Source organism: Humulus lupulus, chromosome 5 (genome assembly GCF_963169125.1).
Source record: "Humulus lupulus chromosome 5, drHumLupu1.1, whole genome shotgun sequence".
In the NCBI taxonomy this organism is placed as follows: Eukaryota; Viridiplantae; Streptophyta; class Magnoliopsida; order Rosales; family Cannabaceae; genus Humulus; species Humulus lupulus.
The window spans coordinates 68,698,433-68,719,959 of record NC_084797.1 but is presented as its reverse complement, the minus strand read 5'-3'; positions in this window follow the sequence as shown (position 1 = coordinate 68,719,959).

Below are 21,527 nucleotides of genomic sequence, written 5' to 3'. Positions count from 1 at the left end.
GTGATAAGACAGAACGCCAATTTTTCCATCAACGGGTATCGGGATTCAGCCCCGAGAAGTCTCTTGCTGATGTAGTAGACCGGTTTCTGAACCCGGTCTTCTTCACGGACCAATATGGCACTAGCTGCATCCTCTGTGACAGCTAGGTAGAGGAAAAGGGGCTCTCCTGCCTTTCGTTTGGACAGTACGGGCGGCTCGGCTAGATGTGCCTTCAGGTCGTGGAAAGCACCCTCGCACTCCTTGGTCCACTCGAACTTCTTATTTCCTCGGAGCAGGTTGTAGAATGGCAGGCACTTGTCGATGGATTTTGAAATAAACCGATTTAGGGCTGCCACCCTTCCTCTCAGGCCTTGGACGTCTTTACGCGACCTGGGTGAGGGAAGCTCGAGCAATGACCTGATCTTATCAGGATTCGCCTCGATTCCTCTAGTGTTGACAATGACACCCAGGAATTTTCCAGACGCGGCCCCGAAAGTGCACTTTTGAGGGTTAAGCCTCATGTCGTATTCTCTTAGTACCTTGAAGCATTCTTCCAGGTCGGAGACATGGTTATCAGCTGTCCTTGATTTGACCAGCATGTCATCAACATACACTTCCATGCTCTTCTCGATCTGGTTGGCAAACATTCTATTCACTAATCTCTGGTATGTAGCACCGACGTTTTTCAGTCCGAACGGCATGACCTTGTAACAATAGACGTTAGTTGGGGTCATGAAGCTGGTGTGCTCCTGGTCCGCCGGGTTCATGGCGATCTGATTATAGCCTGAGTACGCGTCCATAAAGGACATGAGCTCGTGCCCCACCGTGGCATCCACCAATTGGTCGATACTTGGCAAGGGAAAACAATCTTTGGGGCAGGCTTTATTCAGGTCGGAGAAGTCAATGCAGGTCTGCCATTTCCCGTTGGGCTTCAGGACCAACACGGGGTTGGCGACCCAAACCGGAAACTTGGCTTCATGGATAAATCCGCATTTCTTAAGCCGGGCTACTTCTTCTTCTAAGGCCTCAGCCCAAGTTGTTCCCAAGCACCTCTGCTTCTGGGACTTTGCAGGAATGCTCTTATCCAAATGAAGGGTGTGCATGATGACATTTGGACTGATTCCCACCATGTCCTCGTGTGACCATGCAAACACATCCAGGTTATCCTGCAGAAATTTGATCAGCTCCGCCTTCCTCTTGCCACAAAGGTTTTTCCCGAGCTTGACCATCCGTGAAGGATTTTGCAGATCGATGTTTACTTCCTCGAGCTCTTCAATAGCTTGGAGCTCGGACTTGTCCTCGCCTATTCGGGGGTCAATATCCTCACTTAGGACGATACTTTCCCCCTTGGCGCTCTGAGGTTTTTCAATCTCAGGATTAGTCAAAGGCTCCTGAGATTCCTCTCCTCCACCTTGGACGGCAATCGTTAGCTGCCCGGGTTTCAATTTTCCCTTCATGGAAATGTTGTAGCATTCCCTGGCAGTAAGCTGATCACGACGAACCGTGCATATCCCTGTGGAAGAAGGGAATTTCAGCGCGAGGTGGCGAACGGAGGTGATGGCTTCAAAAGCTATTAGTGTAGGTCGGCCCAAAATGGCATTGTATGCAGCGGGGCAGTCGATGACCACGAACTCGAGGAGTTTTGAGACTGTCCGAGGTCCCTCTCCTAAGGTGATCACCAGCTCGATCGTCCCTATAGCCGCTGTTCCTTCTCCCGAAAAACCATACAGCATCATGGAGGTCACCTTCAACTCGGCGACATTCAAACCCATCTTCTCCAGCGTGGACCAGAATAGAAGGTTTACCGAGCTCCCATTATCGATTAGCACTATCCTAACCCTCCGATTAGCAAGCTGCACTGCTACGACCAGAGGGTTGTTATGAGGGAACTGGACGTGGCTAGCATCTTCTTCAGTAAAAATGATTGGTTGCCTTTCCAATCGCTGCTGCTTTGGCAGAGGCTGCTCGGGGACGAACTCTACTCCATTATGAGCCTTGAGTTCGTTTACGTACCTCTTTTGGGCACCCCTGCTCTTGCCAGCCAAATGCGGACCTCCCGAGATTGTGGATATCTCTCCTCCTATCACTAGATGAGGGACGTCTTGATATACCCGAGACCCGGGCTGACTGACCGGGACTTCCGGAGCAGGTCGGCTTGTTGGAACCCTGTTCTACGCATACTGAGCCAAGGGGCCAGCTCTGATGAGAGTCTCGATCTCATCTTTCAAGTGTCTACAATCATCGGTATTGTGGCCAACGCCGTTGTGGAAATGACAAAACTTGGAGGTGTCTCTCTTCCCCTTCTTGTGCTTTAATGGCTTCGGCTTCTTCCAGGGGGGGCGAGCAGAGTTTTCTAGGAAGATGTTCTCCCTAGAGTGGGTGACCTCTGTATAAGTCGCGTAGATCGGCTTAAATTTTTCTACGGATTTATTCTTCTTTGGGCCGTTCTGGTTGCCTTCGCCGTTCCCCTTTCTCTTGCCTCCACCGAACTGGTTATTCTGTGTAACGTTCTGGGTTGCTGTCACAACCTCCGTTCCAACTCTAGCGGGCTGCTCAGGGACCTGGCTGGTTCCTACAGCTGAGGCTTGGGCCTCCTCCAAGTTGATCCCCCCTTGGGCCCTATTTAGGAATTCGTTTACTGAGCCGACTCCCTTCCTTTGTATTTCATTCCAGAGTCCCCCTCCGACGAGGATCCCAGTCCTCAAAGCCATGAGCTTGGAGCTGTCATCTGCATCCCTGGCCTGAGCGGCGACGTTCGCGAACCTGCTCAGGTAAGCCTTCAAAGGCTTGTCGAGTTGTTGCCTCATGTTAGCCAAGGAGTCGGCCTTGACGCGGGCGGCCTGGGAGGCTCGGAATGCCCTTTTGATGTCAGCAGAGAAAGTTTTCTAGGAGTTGATTGATTGTTTCTTGCTTTGTTTAAACCACTGTTTGGCTGGCCCAATTAGTGTGGAGGGAAATATCAGACACCTCAGCTCGGGGCCAATGTTGTGGGCCATCATCACGGTATTGAACATACCCAGATGATCCGACGGATCTCCGTCTTCGTTGAATTTGGACAGGTGCAGCATACGGAAACCGGGTGGGTATGCCATTGCTGCTATGCTAGGGGTGAAGAGCTCAAGCTCGTCCCCCGAATCATATTCGTCTTTTTCTTTCTCCGACATGAGCTTCCTCATCAGCTCCTCCATCTGAGCCAGGCGCTCAAGGGTTTTGTCATGATCTCCTTGGTTATTCTGGGGCTGTTCGACAGCTTCGGATCCGTTGTATACGTTTGTTGGGTTATTACCCCTCCTATCTTGAGATAGGTTATTTGGTACATTCCCACCATTACGTACCTTAGACAGGTCTCCCCCTGAGCGAGCATCGCTGCCACCTCCTACCAGGTCCCCCCTGTGAGAGTTAAGGTGATCTCGTAGGTCACCCCTCGGGGTGGCTTGAGGACTTTGCGCCGAGCTTAGGCATTCACGCAGGTCTCCGCCAAAAAGGTCACTCCGGCGAATTCTAGTCCAGTAGCTCCCGTTAGAGAAGCTTGGAGCCCGCCTCTGGGGGTGAGGATCTGGTCTTCCTCTGGGCGCCCTGCTACGATGGGAAGGTCCTGCGGATGGCGAGTTTCTCCTGCTGCTTCCATAAGCTGGAATATCTCGGATAGGCCGAGGAGGAGACGTATATCTTATTGGTGATGGAGGATGTCTGACCGGGGATGCAATCCTGGTTCCATCAGGGCGAATCAGGATAGGTGGGGGCCTTTCGGCCCTGCCAACTTGTGGGCCTTGCGCCTGGCGATCTGGATGAGGTGCAGGACGTCTGGCCGGGACGGGCTGGTGCTGTGAGCCCTCCCCAGATCTCCTTCTAGAATCCCCTTGAGCCCCCCTGGGTGCGCTCGAGGCTGACAGTGAGCTGGGAGTTGAAGTTCGGACCGAGCGGCTATACTGTTGTTCAGCTCTGGGTATTTTTTCGAAGTTTGCTTCTCGGCGGTGCGATGAGGGAGTAGATTTGGACGTCAGAGGTCTGACCGAGTAGCTAGGCCTGGACCGATTACCCCGGCGAGACTTACGAGTCTCGCCTTGCCTCTTTCCGACGTTAGCGTCAGTTGTAAGAGGGGGTAGTCGGGCCAATACCTCCTTAATCTGCTAATTAGCTTTTGCCAGTTGACTCTTCAGCTGAGCATTCTCCATCTCTACCGCCGTGTAAAAGTTTGGGTTTGGATTAGGTGGCCAGGGTGCCGAGCTTCCAGTGTCATTCTGGCTTATTGGCTGCTTGCCCGGCCGCTGCTGAATTTCAAGGTTTTGCTCACCGAAGATGGTGGCATGATGAGCCTCTGGCCCATCATGTTGTTCCACCTCGTTACCGTGTCTTGATCGAGTGGTCACCATAGTTGGATCTTTGCGATAACACCAATCTGACTAGCTCTCAATGAAAGCACCAAACTGTTGACGCGGTTCTTCGCCAACAGGTAATTGAGAAAATAAGAGAAAGAGATTAGTGCTTAATAATGAACCAAAACAGATAAATGATCTTAAAATGGACTGATGACACAACTACGTTTTTAGGTGGTTCAAAGGTTAAAATCTTTCTACTCCACCAGCCAATATTATTGCTATATTTCTGGTATTTTTTACAAGGTATTTTGTTATGTAATAGAATCCAACCCTTTGCAACTCCCAGGGTCTCCATATTTATAGGAGAGGGCACCTGGGAGTTGGTAAGGGGGGTCATCCCGTGACCTTCTTACACATCATGTCAATTCTGTGACATTCATGATTAATTCCTAAAATCTGACAAATGAAATGTGGTCTAATCAACAGGTAAGGGGGATAATGGGCTGCACGGCCCAACCCAGTCGTGAGTGCCTGAATACGCACATTCATGCTGCGTGTCCGAGAATTCAGGGATATATCAGACATGTGATGTCTGATATATGCACATTTACATTGCATGGTTGACTTTATAAGGAGTCACAGCTTCCACCTCCAGCTCATGCCCCGAGCTGGACGCCTTCCTGACCTGTGGTCTTTATTTTCCTGACTCGGCCCTTAAATAATCTTGGTGAACCTTTGGTTACCTCGAGCTAAAGAGGTAGGACTTGACGACAGCAGCTCCGGTCATGTGGTATCCACGTGGCTGATATAATTAGGCCATATCTTAGCTCCCTAATAGCCCGTGGGAAATCAGGGCGTACAAATATTATTCCAATTTCTCAATTAAACTATTAACCCCGCAGATAATGCTGAAGAAGACAATTATCCCAGTCTCCCTATTATAGGTAATCAAGGCGAAGCACTCAATAATTAACTCTTTTATCTAAGCAATAAATCTACGAAGCATACAATCTATTTAACTCAAAGTATTAAGTTCTATGGAAACAAGTTAATCTAGGCAATAAATTAATGAAGCATATAATTCATTTAACCTATGTTCTATTTTTCATCATAATCAACAATTCTTTTGACATAACTATCAATTGCAATTTATCACATACACTTAGAATCCTAAAATATTAGGTGAGTAGTAATTCTAAGAAGACAATTGAATAATGTAAAACCTTAATTAGTTGGCCACCTAACTAGAAATCACAAAATTCATAACATTCAATTGGAAAATTAGAAACAATTTAATATTGAGAGAAATTAAAGAATAATACTCATTATCAACAATCAAGAATTCTTGTCTTGGGTTTTGAATTAACCCTTAACCTAAAAAGAACCTACTCCATAATAGTAATCATAATCACAAACATAATTATAATTAAGATTAAAGAGATTAAGGGAAGAAAAGAAACTAGATTGATGAACAAAAGTAATGTAGTCTTGAAGTCTTCTCTCCAGCCCTTTTTTGAGTCTTTTTCTCTCATAAACCGTAATAAAAACCTCTCTAAAATTAACCCTAATAATCCCTTATAGTCTCAATTAAATTCTTATTAAAAAGTAATTAAAAAATCTGAAAACGACGTCGTAAGTCGCGGCCTAGAAAATGCGAGCCGCGGCCTTAGAACTAAATTTGTGAAGAAGTTGGTCACGCAGGCAGCGACCTGAAAAAACTGAGCAGCGGCTTGTCTGGAAAAAAAATATATGAAACACCAATTCCATTTAAAGTGTCGCGGCCTAAATTTTATGAGCCGCGATCTACCTTCAATTTCTTCAATTCTTGACCTTAGATAGCTTGTACATTGCCACCACTTCAACATTTCAATCTCGAAAGCCTCGAATACTCCTAAAACTTCATTTTAACTACACTTGCCATCAAAATGTCAGATTTATCATCATAAAATGCAATGTAGAAAATATTTTGTAGAATCACGAAACTAAGTTAAAACTATTTAAAATGCTATGATAACACCATCCAAGCATAGAAAAGCTTAACAAATATTAATGCAAAAATGACCTTATGAAAAGACGAGTGCACAACCAAATGCACAGACACCTAAGGGGAAAAACAAGAAAAACAAGAAAGGTAAAGGTAAGTGTTTTCACAGCAAAGAGAAGGGGCATTGGAAACAGGATTGCCCCAAGTTTCTAGCAGCTAAAAACAAAGGTAATGATTATAGTTCATTTATCTTGGAAACATGTGTTTTGGAGAATCGTAAATCCGTTTGGATTATTGATTCTTGATCTACCAACCATGTTTGCAAGTCTTTACAGCTTCTTGAATCGTGGGAGGAAGTGGACGAAGGCGGCTTAAAGCTTAGAGTTGGGAACGACGTCGTTGCAGTCCAAGCTAGAGGAAGAGCTCGTCTGAAGTTCGAAAATAAATTTTTAATTTTAAATGATGTATTTTTTATTCTGAATTTTAGTAGAAATTTAACTCTAGTTTCCATGTTGCAATTAGAATAATTTGTTATAACTTTCACAAGTTCTAATATATCTATTTCCTTCAATGGATCACAATTGTGTATTGCATGTTTGGAAAATGGGCTTTATATTCTGCGACCTAATGAACCCCTCGCTCTTAACAATGATTTAATTAAAGTAGCTAAACCTAGGACCAATAAACGTCAAAAGACCAATAACGATAATATGACGAATTTATGGAACTTGAGACTAGGTCACATTGTCTATGATAGGATTCAAAGACATACAAAGAATGGGCCTTTGAGGGTACTCACCTTAGGTGAATTACCTGTTTGTGAATCTTGTCAAGAAGGCAAACTGACCAAGCGTCCATTCTCTGTAAAGGGTGATAGGGCCAAAGAACCACTTGGACTTGTGCATTCAGATATTTGTGGACCTTTGAATATACTAGCCAGGGGTGGTTTTGAGTATTTCGTCACTTTCATTGACGATTACTCTAGGTTCTCATCTCCATACCTAATGCATAGGAAATTCGAAACATTTTCAAAGTTTCAGGAATTCCTAGCAATGGCTCAGAACCAATTAGGTAAAACGTTAAAGATCCTACGATCTGATAGGGGTGGATAATATTTGGATATGTAGTTCTAAGATCATTTACCTGAACTTGGGAATTTACCACAACTTACTACCCCAGGTACTCCGTGAAAAATGGTGTAGCGGAACGCCGGAATAGAACTTTATTGGAAATTGTTAGATGCATGCTTAGTTACTCAACTCTACCAACTTTTTTCTGGGGACATGCAATTGAAACCATGAACAACATACTCAATGTCATGCCATCTAAATCAATCCCCAAAACAACTTTAGAATGCTGGAATGGTTATGAACCTAGTTTACGCCATTATAGAATCTTGGGGGTGTCTTGCCCACGTCCTGAGGAAAAAGGAAGGAAAGCTAGAACTGCAAACTGAAGTTTGCATGTTTGTTGGCTATCCTAAAGGTACTCGGGCTGGACTTTTCTATAGTCATTCAGAAAAGAAAGGGTTTACTTATATGAATGCTACTTTTATGGAAAATGACTATATCCAAAACTTCAAACCAAGCAGCGAAGTAGTTTTAGAGGAGATGGTTAAAGAATTGACTCCAACCAATGTTCCATCATCATTAATGTGAGTTGATGATGAGATTCCCACTCTTCATGTCCAACCGACGCAAGTCGATTTAAATGAATAAAGTACCACTATTCCTGAGCAAACAGTCATGGAGCCTCGTCGTAGTGGGAGGGTTTCTAGGAACTCAGTTCGCTATGGTTTGGATGGTGAAACCAATATGGTTGTTGGTGACACTAGTGATGATGATCCGTTGTCTTTCAAACAGGCAATGACTAGCCTTGAAAAGGAACTATGGCTTGAAGCCATGAAACAGGAAATGGAGTCCAAGTACTCAAATTCCGTCTGGGATCTTGTGGAAGCACCTAGTGACTTTAGGGCCACTGGGTGCAAGTGGATCTACAAGAAGAAACAAGGTGTTGATGGAAATATCGAGACTTATAAAGCTCAATTAGTTGCAAAGGGTTATACCCAAAGAGAAGGTATTGACTATGAGGAAACTTTTAGTCCGATAGCCATGCTCAAGTCCATTCGCATCCTCCTATCCATAACAATCGCTCTTGACTATGAGATATGGAAAATGGACGTCAAGACAACTTTTCTTAATGGGAAGCTTGACGAAGTCATTTATATGGATCCGCCAGAAGGATTTAAAGTAGCTGGACAAGAAGGAAAAATTTGCAAGTTGAATAGGTCTATTTATGGACTTAAGCAAGTTTCCCATTCCTGGAATCTCAGGTTTGATGAAATAATCAAGACCTATGGCTTTGAACAAAATATTGATGAGCCTTATGTTTACCAACTGAGGGCAAATAAAATAGTGGTATTCATGGTTCTTTAGGTAGATGATATCTTGCTCATTGGAAACAATGTTAAGAAATTATCAGATGTGAAGAATTGGCTGAGCACTCAATTCCAGATGAAGGATATGGGTGAAGCAAGTTATGTTCTAGGTATCCAGATCATTAGGGATAGAAGGAACAAACTCTTAGCTCTATCTCAAGCAACTTACATAGATAAAGTGCTTGAACAATTCTCAATGACAAATTCCAAGAAAGGACGTTTACCGTCCCGCCATGGAATTCATCTTTCAAAGAAGCAGTCTCCCCAGACTCCTGAAGAGGAATATGCAATGAGAAAAGTTCCTTACGTGTAATGCCCCAGATTCCCTAATATGGTTTAATGGCTGGATTAGTAGGCCGGGAGTGCCATAACTGTTTAATTATGCCATTAAATGTGCTTATGTATGTTCATGAGAATTATATTATAATATGATGTTAAATGCATGCATTTCAGTCCACATTTGTTTACAGGGGTGCGTTGGTAATTTGGCTCGTTGAGGGCATAATTGTATATTTGTTTGCATGTCAATGATATATTGTGAGGCCACATTATGATGTGGATTGGTTCGAGTATTTCGGCATGAGACGATCTTTAAACATGATTTATCGGTTTGGTCATAACAGGCTTAAGCTCGGGGTTCGGGGTGAGTCTCGGGGCGTTTTTAATGATTAGAGTGTTACCGGGAATAATAGGGTAATGGGATATGAATTATTGATGTTTGAGGATATTGAGATTAGCGAGAATTGGGAAGTGTTAATTATGATTAACGGGATAAGTGGAAAGTACAAATTTTACCCTTGGAATGGTTTTAGAAGCCTTAAATGACTTAAGGGTATTTTAGTCATTTGGATGGATTTATATAACCCTTTAGTTGGCTGTAGAAGGATATAGAATAAACAGAGCCAAAAAAAGGTCTTTCTTCTCCAACCTGTACACCAATCTTCACCATTTCTCCTTTGGAGTTTTTGAGCTCAAAGTGGGGTTTCAAGCTAGGAAATCCAAGGGCTGGGTTTGTGGACTTGGTTCAGCCATTGAAGAAGGTTCAAATCTGGATTTGAGGTGAGTTTTAGTCATTGGTTTCTGGTTGTGCTCTGTTTTACTTTTAGTTTTTCAGCTTATGATCTCTTGATGAAAGTTTGGATTTGTGGAGGTTTTGATTGATGTTTAGTTTGGGTTTTGATAAGGGTGAGTTATGGGTGATGTTTAGAGGTTAAGTTGAGTGTTTGGAGGAGGTTTAGAGCTAGTTAGAGGGCTTGGTTCCAAGGGAAAACGCAGGGGAAAGTTTGCTGGTGCGTGCAGTCCTTTTTGGCTGGTCTGGGTTGAGCGCCGTGGCCCTTGGCGTCTGGCAGAGAGGGCTGCCTCTGTTAAAGGGGCGCGGCGCGGTGCAGCTAGGGAGGGCCGCGGCCCTTAGGGAAATTTTGGCCAGAATGGAGTTTTTAGCTTGGGGATTCAAGCCTTAGGCCTCGGGGTCAAACCTAGTACCCGGTTGAGTAGTGTTTGATGTCTCGGAGGCTAGGTTTTGGTTTGGGAACCCTCTGTTATCATTTTTTATTGATGAATCCTATATTTTGGTTATGACCACGTGACCGTCAAGGAATTTAAAGATTGATCGTTCTCAGGGGTCGTTCTTATAATAACTTTCACTTGAACCAGAGGTAAGAAGATAGTGTATGGATACAGTTGCACCCCATATATGTATATGACATGCATGGTTTGTTATTGAAGCATGTTGGTTAATACATGTGGACATGGATTGCATATTAAATGCTAGTGAATGTTGATTACTTGTTTATGACACTGACTAGTCAGGGACCGACCCTAAAGTCGATGAACATGCATTGAATGGCTCTATGGAATTAATGGTGGACCGAACCTAAAGTCGAAGAACTTATAAGCGCTTGCCTGGTCTAAGACCAGATGTTCATAGCCAGGGCATATGGCCTCGGTGACTGTTTGTCACATGGCTAGGGGACGCTGTCCATAGTTACGACTCCAGAGTCGGGAGGAAGGTTATGTTGGTGACCAATCACCATGCACCTATCCTGATCAAACTTATGAAAGAACCACTTGTCAGTTAAGCCCTGGTGACCCTATCGTCACATGGCTAGAGGGAGCTGTACCCACTTTTGTGACTTTTGCTACTGTCACCTATCTGCTTTGGACTGATAGTCCTGAATGGTTATTATGATCATTGTTGATATTATGTCATGTTTTATTGTGTTTTCTTGCTGGGCCTTGGCTCATGGGTGCTATGTGGTGCAGGTAAAGGGAAAGAGAAGCTTACCCAACCTTGAGTGGAGAGCTTGGGCGATGTTGTGTACATATGCCGCCGCTTGACCACCACGGCCAAGGAGTTCTCAGAGGGACTAGGGGTTTACCCTATTTTTGCCGCTTAGGTCGGCGGGGATTGTAAATTCGAAACAATAGCGACCCTTTTGTATTGTAAACATCTTGTAAACGCATTGAATGGCTCATGAGCAGTTTATTTACTTAATGAAATGTATCCTTTCCTTTTTACTAGTTTTTCTCCTTAACCTGATAATAACGCCTAGAACACGTTTTTAACCAAAGGACTCGAGTAGCGAGTCAAATTTCTGGTTCACTGTTCACCGTAACTATTCTGGGGTAGCCAGGGCGTTACATTACGCATCTGCAGTTGGAAGTCTAATGTATGCCATGTTGTGTACTAAACCAGATATCTACTATGTAGTGGGAGTAGTGAGCTGGTATCAGTCAAACCCAGGACCAGATCATTGGATAGCAGCTAAGCATATCTTGAAGTATTTAAGATGGACTAGGGATTATATGTTAGTCTACAAGGGTGGTGTTCTAAACCCTGTAGGCTACACCGATTCAGACTTTGAGACTAATGTCGATGACAGGAAGTCTACTTGGAATGGTGTTTACTCTTGGAGGTGGAGCTGTGATATGGAGAAGCGTAAAGCAGTCTACAATCTCAAATTCCACCATGGAGGCTGAGTACATAGCCGCGTCAGAAGCAGCTAAGGAAATAGTCTAGCTAAAGAAGTTCTATTCAGATCTTGGTGTTATTCCAGAAATGGATAAACCGCTTATGTTGTTTTGTGCCAATACAGGAGTGATAGCCAACTCGAAAGAACCTCGTAGTCACAAGAGGATCAAGCATATAGAAAGGAAGTATCACATTATTCGAGAATATGTGGCTAGGGGAGATGTGAAGGTTATGAAGATTGCATCTAAAGACAATCTTGCAGATCCGTTTACAAAGACACTATCAGAAGCTACATTTGATAAGCATATCAAAGAAATGGGATTAGTAGAATTAAGGCATTAGTTTTAATTAGTGCAAGTGGGAGTCTGTTAGGGTTTTATGCCCTAATTAAAACCCAATTTCTTTGTAATCTCATTTATTATCAATAAAAGAATAGAAATTATTTTTGACTTGGTCAATCATTTTGCTCACATGTTTTATTTTCATGATTATTTGTTTAATATAAACTTCTATTAAATCCCGAGCATATAGATAATCGTATTAATAGTAACGTAATCACAGTGGAATATAAATATGATTATATGTTCAAAATAAGTTAGTCCTAAGATTAGTTAGTGTACAGGATTTACACTGACTTGCCAATCTACGATATGATCTACTTACACATTGTAGTGTTATGTTCTTTCCAGAACATTAGCAAAGTAGATAAGATCGGATGTATTTGTTACATTGGACTGGATCGATATTGACAGTTGATTGGATAAGTAAACAAACTGTTATTATCTATTCTAGTCATTTCATATAGTTGATCACAGGTCAATTCAATCTCAATTCTAAGTGGTTAGTATTCTAATTGATTGTATTATTTGAGTTCTTTGACTTGTTCGTTACCAGCTTACCCTACGGACTAGCCCATACTTACATCTTGGGAACTCGGTAGTATAATTGAGTGGGAGTGTTAATCATAGATATGAACATCTATAGCTTCTGATGAAGAAGTGAAACAATGTTTTCCTTTTAGTTTGGTTCAAGGTGTTAAATGATAGATATTTCATTTCAGTAATTAATATTAGTTTACTGAAATATCATTTACAAGGAACTATTTGTTTTAAGGATAAAATACAATGAGGGGTAAAACGGTATTTTAGTCCCATCTCATTGTAGACCGTCTTTAGAGGATTGAGTGACAACTATGGTTGTAACAATGGATAATTAATAGAGTATCTATATTTGTTATAGAGCGTTCTATGAATTCAAGAGTGCAATTCCGAGTCTTTAGTGGAGTCACGAGGAATTAATAAGTTAGTAAATTTCTTTGTTAGATTTATGATAACTTATTGGAGCTTGATTTCATAGGTCCATGGTCCCCATTATTCCTTGGATAAAATCATCTAGATAGTCTCAACAAATATATTTGATTATCAATTAGAATTATCAAAGTTGACGAGGTCAATTTTGGATAGTTTCACAGAGTTATGTAATTTTGAGAAGAAAAGAGAAATTATGACAGATTTATTAATTAAGATAAATTGGTATCTAAATTAATAAATAAGTTTAAATCAAGGTTCAAATTATAAATAATTAATTTGATAAAGGATTTAAATAATTAAATCAATAGAAAATAATAGAGGCCTTGATTTTAAGTCCAACGGGCTTATAATCCAATGGGAAATTTCACGGGCCTAAAGCCCATAATAATTTTGACCTAGGGCTGTTAATGGGCTATGATTTGATTGATTTTCTAATTAAATAAATGACCTAATTGAGTCTATAAAAGGAGTGTTAAGAGAGAGGTCAAAACACAAGTTGAAACACAAGTTTCTGATAGGTTTTAGATTCTCTCTAAACATAAGTCCTTTTCTAAGCCTTGTTGTTATTTTCTTTTATTCTCTCTGTATCTATCTCATGTGTTGAGAATTGCCCACCCTAGTTTAGGTGATTCCAATGATGCTTTGGAAGGTTGTGAAGAAAATTGAAGTTCGGTTTAGTTTCTTGGTAATACTCAGCGACAGAAAGGATACAAGGGTTAGAGAAACTGAAGGAAGGACTCATTCATTTTGCTGCGTATAATATAAGTATTCTTATCATTATTTCTCTTTGAATTCAATTTTAAAAATGTAACGACCTAAATTTGCTAATAAGGCTTGGAGCCTTGATTAGTGTGCCTGGAGGGCAATAATTGTTACATTGCATTAATTTATGTGAATTTAATGAATATGTGGTTAGTATGCATGTTTAGGTGGAATAAATATGCATGTGGACCCCGTTTGCATGATAGGGGTAAATTGGTAATTTTTGCCTGCTGAGGGCATATATGTGTTAATTGTATGATGTGATTTGTACCACGTGAGTGTGGTGTTATTATTGTGATGCACGTACCGAGACGGTCCTGGGGAGCTAGTTAACTCAATCGTCACAACGGGATTTTATACCCGGCTCGGGAGGAGCCTAGGGGTACCTTAGGAATTTTATGGTTAAGTTGAGATTTAGCGGTTAATGGTTATTGGTGATTGAGTAACCTGGGTAACCATTAGTTACTGCTGGGAGTAACAAGTTTAGGTGAAAGAATGGTAGAATTGCAATATAGGAGAAAGGACTAAAGTGCCCTTGAGGTTTAGTTAGCAAAAAAGGCTTTGATGAAGGGGTAAAATGGTCATTTGGCTGAGGATTAGATAAGTTTCAGCTGGGAAAAAGGGGTACACGGTTTAGGCTTAGCCATTTGATGGTTTTGTGAAAATTGAGAGAAGAAAAGCTAGAAGAGAAGGAGAGGAAGAAAGGAGCTGAAAATTTGGGCAAATTAGGAGAAGAATCAAGAGGATTTGGCTTGAAGATGGATTTGGAGAGGGCTCAAAGTTGAATTCTTGTTTGAGGTAAGAGTTTTAAACATCCTTGGGTTTTCATATCTGTTGTGGTTTAAGATTTTGGAGGCATGGTTTTGGTTTTTCAAGCTTGGGTTTGAGTTTTCTGAAATTAGAAATCAAAGGTGTGGATTTTTGGGTGTGATTGTGTTTTTGATCTTGATGCTAGTGTCTATAGGTTGTTAGATGGTTCATTTGAGGTTTCAATTTGGTTTTGGGGTTGAGATATGTGTTTGGGCTGGTTTAGAGGTGTTTTGGTTGAGGGAATTGAAGGAGGAAAAACCCAGAAATTCTGGGTTCGTGAAGGAGCGCCGCGGCCCTATTGGGCAGGGCGCCGCGGCCCTCTTGGGTAGCGATGCGGCGCTAGGCCATTTTCAGGACTTGAAATTTTGCATTTTTGAGCTTTTACTCCGGGGGTTCGGGGGATGTTTCCAATGATTTGTTTTAGGAATTTGGGAGTCCCGAGAGTGTGGGATTGGTTCCGGGAAGTGATTTTGAATTGATTAGTATTAAAGGATGTTTTATACGCGTTTTGACTAGGTCTTTGGGAAGCTCGGGTTAGAGGACCGTGCTCGCGGCTTTATTGCATCAGGAAGCTCGGAATACAGGTAAGAAAACTGTAGCACCCGAGAATAGGGCATGGGCCCATAGTGTTATTGCAGGGCATGGCCCTAGATTATATTATGTGCTAATGTTTAACCTTGAATGAATTATTATATGTTTGAATGATTATTTCGAAATGTATTATATGTGTGATTATATTGCAATGAACGGCTAAGGCCGAGAGCGGCAAGGCCGAGAACGGCGAAAGGCCGAGAACGGCAGCAAGGCTGTAAGTAACACTTAGCACATGGGATGCTTATAGTCAAGGTAGGACCCAGTGGATAAATGGGATATTCTTACGGTGAGGACCGACTGCTTTTGTTGGGGGTTTATTTGAGAAATGGCTGTAATAATCTGTGATTTTAATAATTAATCGACTGTAAAATTATTTTATGTTGTAAATGGTTTTCAAACCTTATTTTGAGATCGCAAATGCTAAATACTAGAAGTTTTCAAAGAAACAACGCATTTTTAAAGATTACAGCCTTAACTTTTGCTTAGTCACACTTTTGTTTTAAAAACCTCGGTTCGCGAGTTCATTGTACCTTTTTCGTTTTAAAACTCACTTAGTAACGGCTCTAAGGAAGTAGGGCGTTACAAAAAACATGTTCTAGGTTGTCTCATATTAACTTTTTTAATATTAGATCTACATGAAAATAAATAAAGATCTTGTATAAGTTTCCTAACATAACTTGTATCAATTTCTCCAACCTCAACAAGGTGTGTCCCAAGGATTGTTTCCTACTACCAAGTATTGATTACTTGGTAGATGCCATGGCTGGTCATGAGCACATGTCTTTCGTGGACACGTGCTCTGGATATAACTAGATCGTGATGAACCCTACAGACCAAGAGCATACCAGTTTCATGACCAAGCATAATGTATATTGCTATAAAGTTATGCCATTCGGGTTGAAAAATGCAGGACCTACATACCAACAATTGGTAAACAAAATGTTCGCTAACCAGATCGGGAAAAACATGGAGGTGTATGTTGATGATATGCTTGTCAAGTCAAAGACTACCAATAACCATGTATCTGACCTGGAAGAACATTTTGGTATATTAAGAAAGTATGACATGAAGCTGAGTCCCCAGAAGTGCACTTTCGGAGTTGCGTCGGGAAATTTTCTAGGATTGATAGTCAACACAAGGGGGATATAGGCGGATCCAGAAAAAATCAGATCATTGTTAGAAATTCCTTGGCCTAGCTCGCGTAAGGAAGTACAAAGCCTAACTAAAAAGTTGGTGGCTCTAAACTGCTTCATTTCAAAATCCACTGACAAGTGTCTACCGTTCTACAACTTTCTCAGGGGAAAGTAGAAATTTGAATGGACCGAAGAATTTGATCAGGCATTTCGCGACCTGAAAACGCATCTAACTGAACCCCTCGTACTATCAAAACTGACGTTTGGAGAGTGTTTGTTTCTTTACCTGACCGTGAAAGAAAATGCAGTCAGTGCCGTATTAGTTTAAGAAGAAAACACAGCGTAGAAACTCGTATATTATATAAGTAAGAGGCTTCTAGGAGCTGAATCACGGTACCAGTTGATAGAAAAGCTTGTGTTCTACCTCATTTTGGCTTCAAGGAAGCTCAGGTCGTACTTCCAGTGCCATTCTATTAATCGAACAACCTTTAAGGTGGGTGTTGCAAAAACCTGAAACGTTAGGGCGACTATTAAAATGGGCCATTGAACTCAGGCAATTTGAAATATTATACATGCCAAGAACTACAATTAAAATCAAAGCCCTTGCTAATTTTATTGTCGAGTGAACAAGTTTTCAGGACGAGCTGATAAGGGAGTCGGTGCATGAATTATGGAAAATCTTCATTGATGGATCATCTAACAAATACAGATCGAGAGCTGGGATAATCTTAATCTCACTTGAAGGACATCAGTTCCATACAGCTCTCAGGTTCGGGTTTGAAGCGTCCAACAACGAAGCAAAGTATGAGACCTTATTGGCAAGGCTAAGTGTGGTGAAAAAGCTGAAGGCAAAAGCTATCCAATGTTATAGTGATTCTCAGCTCATAGTCAATCAGATATGGGGAGAATACCAAGCTCGAGGCATCAAGATGGCGGCCTACCTGGCTAAGGTGAAGGGTGAGTTGTCTGAGTTCGAGTTTAGTTCCGTTGAGCAGGTACCCTGAGAGCAGAATTCCAACAGTGATGCTTTGGCTCGACTCTCTACCATCAAAGAGGCAGATACAATGAATGTAGTTCTAGTGTAGTTCTTGGAAAGCCCAAGTATAATGGTAGAAACGGTGGAGGTCAGAATGGTTGACGAAAAATCGATCTGGATGACGCCTATAGTGGAGTACCTCATGACCGGAAGGCTACCTGATGATAGGAAGGACGCGAGAAAGTTGCTATATCAAGCTTCGCGGTATGTTATTGTTGAGGGAATCCTATATCAGTGAGGGCATTCGTTGCCCCCTCCTGCGATGTATTCCACCCAAGGAAGCACAAGCTATTTTACAAGAAATACATGAAAGCTTCTGTGGAGATCATGTTGGGGGGAAAAACCTAGCTCTAAAGGTACTGAGACAGGGCTATTTTTGGCCCACTTTAACAAAGCACTCGATCTCGTATGTGTAATAGTGTGACAAATGCTGTAACGACCCAAAATCGCTAATAAGGCTTAAGGGCCTTGATTAGCGTTCCAGGAGGGCATGATGGGATTTATGTGTGACTTTGATGAGTTAAATGCATGATTATGATTTAAAGCATGTTATATGACTGTTTGACTAATTGAGATGCATGACTATGTGTATTAGTATGCATGTGGACCCTGATTGTGTTAGAAGGGCATAATTGTAATTTTGGCCATGTTGGGCATAACTGTATTGATATGTGATGATTGTTGAGACCACATTGTGATGTGGATGTATCTGTAATTTGTGACTCGAGGCGATCCCAGTGAGCAGACTAGCGGAAAGTCGAGGCGGAGATTTATACCCGGCTCGGGGCAAGCCTGGGGGTATAAATAGGAAGTTAATGAGTATATTGGGGTTTATTTTGATATCGAGGAATATTATTTGGTGACTTTTCAGGTATTGGGAAGCAAGCGGGAAAATATTAGAGACACTTGAGGATTAGCGGGAATTGGGTAAAATGACTAAAATGGCCCTACTTGGACAAAAAGGGATTAGAACTAATAGGGAGGGCATTTTGGTCAATTGGCTTTTTAAAGATAGATTATTTGAGGCTTTATATAGTGAGTGGGATTGTTAGAGAGTGGGAGAAATCTGAAGGAAAAGAAAGAAAAAGGAAGAAAAGAAAAGAGAGAAAAACAGAGGGTTTTCCAAAGGGGCGGTTTGTGCATTCTTGCACCATTTCTCTCCATTTTTCTTGGGGCAAAGCTCAGTGGAGAGCTAGGATAGGCTGAGCATCAAGGATCTTAAGGTTATACTTGAAGATTTGGCAAGGATTAGCAAGAACACATCAACTTTTGAGGTAAGTTTTTTAGAGATTTCAGTTTTAAGGGTTTGGCTGGTTTGAACTGTGTATTGAGCTGAGTTGATGGGAACTTTAGGGAATTTCTAGGCAAGCTTTGAGGAAGAGCAAGCTAAGGAGGTCTAGGAAATGAATCAAGGTCGAAATTGCATCAACGGTATGAATTCTAAGCCTTTAACTTTGTTGTTTGAGTGAATTTCTGAGTTTAGGGTTGATCATGGTGAATTTTGAGATTTGGGTTGAATGTGCTTGGGTTTTGAGGATTTGGGATGCTTGGGATGAGTGGAGAGTGTTTATAAGCTTGATTTTGAGTTTGGTAAAGATTTGGGGAAGTTTGGGTTGAGATTGGCTCAAAGAAATCGCAGAAAAAGAAGTTGGGGTTTGCCTGGCTGCAACTAGCGCTACAACGCTAGTTAGTGGGCGCTGTAGCGCTAGGCCCTGTTTCTGGGGGTGTGGTTTTGCTTGTAGCGCTACAGCGCCCTTTTTAGAGCGCTGTAGCGCTGCACTGTTCACAGAAAGGGATTTTTGGGATTTTGTTGAGGGATTTTGACCTAGGGTTCGGGGCTCGATTCCATCACTTTGTTTTGGGGATCTAGGACTTCCCGGGGGCTCGGGATTGGTCCCGAGGCTAGGTTTTCGGACTTGGGGTTCGGTGTTGACTATTACCTATGACTGTGTTTAGGTGTGCGCTAAGGCTCGAGTGGGATCGTGCTCAAGGAGTCAAGTGTTGAAAGCTATCGAATTGAAAGGTAAGAAAACTATAACACCCGTAGGATAGGGCATGGGCCCATAGTGTGATTGCGGGGCACGGCCCTATACTGCATTACATGTTAGGGTGCAGACTTGATTGAATTGATATATGTTCAAATGCTATTTGAGTTAGACTATCTGTGATTTTAGTCGAATGATACGGCGAGGAGCCGAGAACGGCAATGGAGCCGAGAACGGCAGAGAGGCCGGAAGTACCACATAGCACGTGGAGTGCTTGTAGTCAGGGTGGGACCCCATGGATACATGTGATATCCTTACGGTGAAGACCGAGACCCCACGCTTGGGTAAGGCTTCTGGGGAGGCATGGCCGGGTTGCTTAAGTCAAATGGTTGACCTGTTTATCTGTGGACTATCTGATATGATTAACTGTATAATTTGCATATGTTATGAATTGCTTGAGTTTTCTTGCTAGGCTTTGGCTAACGGGTGCTCTGTGTTGCAGGTAAGGGCATAAATTGAGTCAACCAGCCATGAGTACGGAGAGCGTGAAGCGACGCGTACATGTTCGGCCTGCCCGACTGCTTTGGTTGGGGGTTTATTCGAGAAATGGCTGTAATAATCTATGATTTTTATAACTAATCAACTGTAAACTAATTTTAAGATGTAAATAGTTTTCAAACCTTATTTTGGGATCCCAAATGTTTAATACTAGAAGTTTTGATTAGTCACACTTTTGTTTTAAAAACCTCGGTTAGCGAGTTCTTTGCACACTGTTTTGTCTTAAAACTCACTTGGTAACGACTCTAAGGAAGTAGGGCGTTACGAATGCCAGCGTTTCGCCGTAGTTGCCCGAGCTGCTCCAGTAGAGCTAACCATGATCTCACCCCCTTGGCCATTTGCAGCATGGGGAATTGACTTAATTGGTTCCCTGCCAACAAGAAAAGGAGGAGTTCGTTATGCAGTAGTCGCCATCGATTATTTCACGAAGTGGGTAGAGGCTGATCCTTTGGCAACCATCATCTCGAAGAGAGTCCTGGAATTTGTTTTGAAGAATATCATATGTCGATTTGGAATCCCGAAAAAGATCGTGTTAGACAATGGAACTCAGTTCGATAGTGATCTCTTCACAGACTTTTGTGAAAAATATGGCATAACCAAGAGTTTCTCGTCGGTAGCGCACCCCTAGGCCAATGGGCAGGTCGAGGCCATAAACAAAACCCTGAAGGCAAGCTTCAAGAAAAGACTTGATGAGGACAAGGGATTATGGCTCAAGCAGCTCCCACAAGTACTTTAGGACTACCGGACCTCACATAGAAACTCCACGAGACATACCCCTTTTTCCCCGACCTTTGGAAGTGAGGAGAAGGAGGAGGAGGAGGAGGAGTAGGATCCACAATCTCATAAGCATCTTGGGCAGTAGTAGGGACAGAAGGGACTTCGACAGGCTGAGAACCGACATCTACAGAGTTAAGAGTATCAATAGTACAAGAATCAAATGGATCAATACGAGTGAGATCAGATTTGTGTAGATTGGGAGTGTCCGATGGAATAGAGTAGAAAGGTATATGCTCAAGAAACACAACATGACGAGAAACATAGAGTTTTTGACTAACTTTCCAACTTTCCTTGAGTCTATGATCAAATCTAACCTCTGTAATGTTGGGATAGTGGTTTGAAGGCAGGTGAGAAATTCATAGGAGTTCCAAGAAAAAAAAAACTAGGGCAAAACTGAAACCAAGTCTAGAACATCAAAGGTAAAAATTTGTGATTTTGTGTTTATAGGGAGTAATCTGAGTTGCATATATATACTTTTTTAGTGTTTTACCTCTTTATTATGATGTAATAATGTAGAATATTATGTTTGATGATGCATGAATGTTGCTTGTGATAATTTTAGTTAAGGAATCCAAAGTTCCTCTTGGGTTTGTGCAAAAAGGCTTGTTGCCAATGTTTTAGTCTTGACTTACAAAATGTCAAGCATAGCCTTGAACATACCATTTCTAGAATTTGATTTTTCCATGTCACTTTTTAGGAAGAGAAGATGATTTTAGACTCGTAAAACGTTCAAAAGGGTTTTGTATTCACAAAGTTATGGTCATTTTAAAAAGATGATGAAATTTGGAAATTTTGGTATTATTAGTTTTAAGTCTGATTTTTTTAAAATTTAGTTCATTGAGCAAAACAACTCATTTTTGTCTAAAATTTGG